This window comes from Mastomys coucha, unplaced genomic scaffold (genome assembly GCF_008632895.1).
Source record: "Mastomys coucha isolate ucsf_1 unplaced genomic scaffold, UCSF_Mcou_1 pScaffold14, whole genome shotgun sequence".
Taxonomy (NCBI): Eukaryota; Metazoa; Chordata; class Mammalia; order Rodentia; family Muridae; genus Mastomys; species Mastomys coucha.
Window position 1 is genome coordinate 4,957,647 of NW_022196896.1, and position 4,790 is coordinate 4,962,436.

The 4,790-nt window shown below is 48.7% G+C and overlaps 1 protein-coding gene across 5 annotated transcripts in view; it reads left to right on the forward strand.

Annotated features, from left to right (window-relative positions):
• The first annotated feature begins 2,725 nt into the window (after window positions 1-2,725).
• Ankrd6 (ankyrin repeat domain 6) overlaps window positions 2,726-4,790 on the forward strand; it is a 144,052-nt gene continuing 141,987 nt past the window's right edge. For 2 of the 5 annotated variants that reach the window (XM_031366437.1, XM_031366438.1), the window contains exon 1: window positions 2,737-2,829. The gene's annotated coding sequence lies outside the window, so the exon portion shown is untranslated. Of the gene's footprint in view, window positions 2,863-2,904; window positions 3,205-4,790 lie in introns of those variants that run through there. The other 3 variants (XM_031366441.1, XM_031366442.1, XM_031366444.1) reach the window with 3 other exon arrangements.

A 4,790-nucleotide genomic window follows, 5' to 3' on the forward strand; every position in this document is an offset into this window, starting at 1 on the left:
TGGGCTGTAATTATAAGCCATAACCAATCTTCCTTCCTTCCTTCCTTTCTTCCTTCCTTCCTTCCTTCCTTCCTTTCAAAATTTATTTATTTATTTCATATATGTGGGTATACTCTTGCTGTCTTCAGACACACCAGAAGAGGGCATCGGATCCCATTACAGATGGTTGTGAGCCACCATGTGGTTGTTGGGATTTGAACTCAGGACCTCTGGAAGAGCAGTCAGTGCTCTTAACCACTGAGACATTATCTCTCCAACCCACATTTTCTTAGCAACAGAAAAGTGACTAAAGTGGGGTGGGAGGGAGGTTGGAGAAGCCTGGCTGTGGCTGATCCTGCCACAGGAGCAAGAATGGAACTGTTGGCTGGGGGCCTTCCTCAAATCCAGGGAGATTTAGGAGTTTCTTTTCATTGGTTGCTCTAAATTGTGGCTCCTTGGAGATAAGATCTCCAAGACAGCTCAGCCACTGCCTGGAATTCCCATTAATCAAAGTCTGGGTACAAATGCAGACTAGTCAGCTCCCAGGGGAACTTACAGGTCGTGCAGGATGGTGGGTTTTTTTTTTTTGTTTTGTTTTGGTTTGGTTTTGGTTTTTGGTTTTTGTGGTTTTGTGGAGGTTTTTTGTTTTTTTGGGGGGTAGGGTTGTTTGTTTGCTTGTTTTTTGGTTTTCCTCATCCCCATTCGCTTTCACTGAGCTGCTCCTTTTTTCATCCAGCCCCTTCTCCTCTTTTATTTCTTTCCTTTTTATTTTTAAAAATTTAATGACCCAACCAATGAATTTCACTAAGATTGTTTACAGAAGCATGGTCCCTTCATGAGGGAGGGGATCCCCCCCCCAACTGTTAACCGTACAGTAATCCTTAGGGAGGGGAGAGGATTTCTCACTGTGGAAAAAAGAGAAATAACCACTTTGAAATGTCACAGGTACATACTTTATGTCCGGAGCTCTAGAGTTTAGTTGAGACCTGTTTGCAGAGCGACCCAGAGCTCTTAGTGTGCAGGGACAGGACAGGCGCCTCTCTTAACAGTTTCAGGTTGGGAGTGACAGGGATTGAAAACAAATTTCTCCCAGAAGGGTTTTCACACTCTGCTAAATAAAACAGCTGCCGAGTGGGGGGGGGGCAAGAAGGGGGGCCAGCACTCCCAAATAGTTTCCGGAGGATCAAGTGCTTAACTCTCTATTAGGGTGGGCAGGGAGGGGGTTTTGGAGAGTCTCCTGTCTGAGGCTTTCAGGAAGCAAAAGGAAACAGATACTCTAAGGAAAAAGAGAGGCTGTGTCACTCTTCCCTTGAAATCCAGCCCTTCAGAGAGGCTATGAAAAAAAATTCGCTTCACCATAAACTTATCCCCAGGGTCAGGTAAGATTGAAGCTTCCTGTTCACGGTTCCAACTGCTGACCCCTCCACCTCTGTGAGCAAAAGGTCCCGTCATTCATTCATCATCAGATCATTCATTCATTCATGTGTGCATGTGTGCATGTAGGTATGTGTGTTCACTTTCTTCCTTGCATGTATATGTATATGTATATCAGTGCTGGGATTTGAATTTGGGTATTCACGCTTTAGCAGCAAGCAATTTACCCACTGAGCTCCCAGCCTGCCCCATGAAAAATTTTCTTGTCGGGTGGTGGTGGTGCACGTCTTTAATCCCAGCACTTGGGAGGCAGAGGCAGGTGAATTTCTGAGTTCGAGGCCAGCCTGGTCTCCAGGACAGCCAAGGCTACACAGAGAAACCCTGTCTCGAAAAACAAACCAACAAACAATTTTTTTTTTCTTGAGTAGAATGGGTAGAATGGCATTCATATAAGACTGGGAATGACTTTGATTATCTGAGCCTGGTCATTTGGGGCTGCTATGAATTTGAAATAAACACATTCTTTGAAGTAACCTTCGGCATACATTAGGCTATAGGCTTCCCACTCCTAAATCTCTCAGTAGGCTTATTTTATTTTTCTTCTCTCTCTCTCTCTCTCTCTCTCTCTCTCTCTCTCTCTCTCTCTCTTTGGTTTTTCAAGACAGGGTTTCTCTGTATAGCCCTGGCTGTCCTGGTACTCACTCTGTAGACCAGGCTGGCCTCAAACTCAGAAATCCGCCTGCCTCTGCCTCCCAAGTGCTGGGATTAAAGGCGTGCGCCACTACCGCCCGGTTTTTTCTCTTCTTGAAGCAGGCTCTCACATAGGCCAGATGTTGGAGACTTTTGTTGGAGTGCAACCCCTTAGCTTATGCTGCCCAGGGAGGTCTTTTAGGTACTGAAGAAGTAGCTGTGGCGGAGAGAAACAAAAACAGTCAAGACAACAGTATGTAAGGCGTGCTTGGAACCCGCGGGTGAGGACTGATGTCCCTGGCGGTCCTTCACCGGGCGGCATAGGAAGAGAAGATTCCCAACCCTCTGCATCAGCTTCCTTAGTTTCCATCAGCTCCAGAAAGCCGGCCGCAGGTGGAGGAGGGCTGGAGGGTTCTCCTCTCAGTCCATCCATTCGGCGCGCCTAGTGCCTGATGCTGCTGAGCAAACAGCCCTCAGCGCGAGTGTCCTCCTGCTGCTTGAGGCGTGGATCCCAGTGGGAACCAACCGGCACCGGATGGCACCGGATGGATGGATGTGCACGTCGGGAGGACAGTGGTGCATTGCCCAGCGGCCGCTGCGGGGTGCTGTAGCCCTGCGGACAGCCGGGTGGGAGAGGCCTGAGGGGCGTGGCCTGCGGGGCGGGGCCGGAGGGGTCCTAAGGCATCCAGACCACGCGCGGTGGAGCGTGGGGCGAGCGGCTGCGGGCAGGGAGCGCAGCGGCCCGCGAGCTCCGTGCGGAGCGGCCGGCCGGCGCGGGAGCGAAAGGTACTGGGCAGTCGCCGGCTCCTGCGAGTGCTGGTAATCCTCCGGGAGCGCTCCTAGGGACCCTGGGAGGGGGCGCCGCTGGCAGGGGCTGCGCTTCTTGCTGGCTCTCTAGCTCCGGGCGCTCTAGACGTCGCGCGTGTGGAAAAGTGCTTGCCCTGCAAACTCTTCCGCAGCCCAGGGCACCGGCAGTTTCCAGGGTGGCTTGGAGCGCAGCTGGTCCCGAGGGGCCTCAGGGCCTTGTGCGCTTCCCACACTTCAATGATTTGGAGAGCTGGAGAGAAGGGGAGCATTATTGCTGATCCAAAAGAAGTTGTACTTTGTGAAGCTGGCCAAGAATGTTTCCCCCTGGAGTACACTGAGAGAATTCACGTAGTGGTAAGGTGTGTGTGTGTGTGTGTGTGTGTTTGTGTGTGTTTGTGTGTGTGTTTACCACTTGGATGGAATGAGAATGAGTTGTGAAACAACCAGTTAGGTGTGTGCCTGGAAAACCCATGTCTTTAAACCTAATATTTAGAACTGTGAACTGAAAGCGTCATACATATCGAAATTGGCATCAGGCTTTCCCAGGCCAGGCATCCTTCGTGTGAGGCTCTTGGCTGGTGGTAGCCATGTTTATTAATTTGATACAGATTAAATGTAATGCAAAGAACATGGGCGATGATCAGTCACACCCAGGTGAAAGGTTGTCTCAGTATTCTGATTGACACTGAGTAACAGTTTCCCTTCTTTAAAATGCTGTAGCGTGAGTAGTTGGCATAGTTAACTTCCTTTGTTACCCCTACTGTAGGCTTAGCTTATGGTGAGTGAGTTTTGTTTTGTTTTGTACTGAGAGTACAGTGGCCAGAGGATGACTCATTTGGCAGACTCTGGCCACCAGACAATCTGAGTTTGATTCACAGCAGGTGTGACAAAGTGGAACTGACTCTCACAAGTCGTGTCCTCTGCCGCCTTCATGGACTGTGGTTAACACACACACACACACACAACATTAATAAATAGATACTAAAAATGAACTAGAAATTCCTATAACAATTGGGAGGGGTTTCTGCCCTCTCAGCTTGAGGGAAGGAGCAGGCAGACAAAAAAAAAATGGGTGAAAATTGGAGACCAGAAAACAGTTGTAAACTGTTGAGAAGTTTAACCAAAGCTGAGGTTTTTTTTTTTTTTTTTTTTTTTTTTTTTTTTTTTTTTTTGTTGTTGTTGTTTTGTTTTGTTTTTTTGAGACAGGGTTTCTCTGTGTAGCCCTGGCTTTCCTGGAACTCACTCTGTAGACCAGGCTGGCCTCGAACTCAGAGATCCACCTGCCTCTGCCACTCAAGTGCTGGGATTAAAGGCATGTACCACCACCGCCCGGCCAAAGCTGAGTTTTAAAACTAATTAAAACCATCACAATAAAAATGCTAGCCTTAGGGGGCTGGAGAGATGGCTCAGCAGTTAGGAGCATTGGCTTCTCTTCCAGGGGACCCAGGGCCAATTCTCAGCACCCACATAGCAGCTCACAACTTCACCACTATTTACACCTCCAGTTCCAGTGGATCCAACACACTCACACAGACATACATGCAAAACACCAATGCACATCAGCAGGTAGTAGTAGTTCCAGCCCTCTGGAGGCTGAGGCAGGGTCATTAGTTTGAGGTTAGCCTGGGATACACAGCAAAATTTTGTCCCAAAACAAAACACCCTACCTCATTTGTTAACTCCTTGTTTGACTTTGGTAGCACCACATGTTAGCCTTAGCATTCCCCTTAGCCCATCTGTTTCCAAAGCCCATCTTCTTCCATATGAAAGCCAATAGCTTGTGCTATAACTCAGCTTAGCAACATGGCACACCGCTAATTCCCCAAGTCCTCTGTTCCACCCAGAGAAGATTCTGATGCCTTCTGTGAATCCTTGCTCAGAGACATGGAACAAAAGAATAACTAGCAGGCACAAGTACCCATCGCCCAGCTGAGGATCCC